Source organism: Chrysochloris asiatica, unplaced genomic scaffold (genome assembly GCF_000296735.1).
Source record: "Chrysochloris asiatica unplaced genomic scaffold, ChrAsi1.0 scaffold00313, whole genome shotgun sequence".
In the NCBI taxonomy this organism is placed as follows: Eukaryota; Metazoa; Chordata; class Mammalia; order Afrosoricida; family Chrysochloridae; genus Chrysochloris; species Chrysochloris asiatica.
This window is the reverse complement of record NW_006408831.1, coordinates 1,860,969-1,862,992: the sequence shown is the minus strand read 5'-3', so window position 1 is coordinate 1,862,992 and position 2,024 is coordinate 1,860,969.

The window sequence follows — 2,024 nt, the reverse complement described above, 5'->3', positions numbered from 1 at the left end:
CAGAGAAAAAGAGGAAGACCCCCAACAAGATGGATTGGCCAGGTGGCTTCATTGATGGCGTCAAGTGTGGCAGCAGTAGTGAGGTTGGCCTAGGATCAGACATTGTTTCGTTCTGCTGTACGTGGGGTTGCTAAGAGTCGGTTCTGACTCTATGGCACCTGACAACAACAACAAGCAGTTAGGAAATTGAAAGGGGGCCCTGAGATGGGAGGGAGAGCAGGACTCACTAGGACATCATGGGAACCTTTTCCCATTTTATAATTTTGTAGTTCCTAAACTCTTGCGTCAGACTGCAAAGTCCTTTGAACTGCAAGTTCGGTGGTTTAAGCTCACCAGCTACTCATTGGAAATTCTATACAAGTCACTATGGGTCGCAATTGACTCAATGGCACTTAACAACAACAACAAACTCTTGTAGGAGTCCTGGTGTGGTGCTGTGGGTAATGCACCAGACTGCAAAGTCATCTGAACTGCAAGGTTGGTGGTTCAAGCTTACCAGTTGCTCTTCAGAAACCCTATACAGGGTCGCTATGGGTCAGAATCAACTTGATGGCACCTAACAAATGCTTGTTAAATTTGACAGGTAATAAAAATATAAAATTTGTAACATAATAGGATTGAGAGTTTTTTATATGGATAGTAGAGCTATAAATGGTTATTCATCAAGCAGTTAGGAAAACTCAGAGTGTTTTATATGTTTTATGACTTTGTAAGACAAAGACTATGTATCTACACTAAAAGGCCCTTTGTGGCAGGACAATAAAGCTCTGAAATGGATGGCTGACACCATGGCATTCTTTCTGAGTTATCGATCAAAGTGAGGTTAATGGCTTTCACTAAACCCAACCTGTCAGGAGCTGTTGGCCTCAGGCTTCCTTACTCCTCTGCTCCAGTCACACTGTCTCCTTTTATGGACTGAGTCCTAACATCATTCCAGATCAGCCCTGTACTATGCTGGGAGTGGAAAGTAGCTCAGACAGTGGTGTGCCCATCAACAAGCTATCTTTTTGATGCTGGGGCACAATTCCTTGTCTCACAGACTTTTTGCTGTGGCTCCAACTTTTTCTTTCATTTTCCTGCCCCAAGTGTCTAGTCCCAGGGTCTGACCTCACTGATCTGAACTTACTTCTTTGACCTGCAGAAGTCCCATCACTTATTTATTTCCGCTCATGCTCTGCACACCCAGGACTGACCTCTGTGGATCTGACCTCTGTCCTGCATTACTAAGTACCTGCTTCAGGTTCTTCCTTTGATCTATCTATCTGGAACATCCCTAACCTGGCAAAAATCTGTCCGAACCTAACACAATCTATTTTGACATAGAATAGCAATAGCTTCTCTTAGCTTCTCCTTTGGTAGAAAATTAAATGGTAATCCGTTTATACGGTTAAATACATATTCCTCATCTGTAAATTTTATATATGTTGTCATGTATATATCCTCTGTGTATTATTCAATATTTTCTGTTCAAGGGAGCCCTGGTGGAATAGAGGGTTACATGTTGAGCTGCTAACTATAAGGTCACCTCAAATCCACCGGCCACTTTGTGAGAGAAAGGGGAGGCTTTCTGCTCCTGTAAAAATTTACAGCCTTGGAAACCTTATCTATACAGGATCACTATGAGTTGTAACCAATTCGATGGCACACAACCACTACCACTACCAAAGATTTACAGCCTCAGAAACCCAACATAAGATAAATATGAATCATAATGGCAGTGAGTTTGGTGTTGGTTTTAGGGATATTTTTACTGGTTTATTTATTTATTTATTCATTTGTTCACATAATGATCACTCAGTGACATTATTTATTGACCATGGATCAGGCACATTTCCTCTATTTGAAACTTACCATCCCTGTCGTGCTGTGGTGGTTTGAGTTGCTGTGATTCTGAGGGCTATGCCACCGGTGTTTTAAATAACCAACAGGGTCACCCATGGTGGAAAGGTTTCAGATGAGCTACAAAACAAAGACAGACTAGGAAGAAAGAGTGACAAACTACTTCCGAATCGCTAGTCACTGAA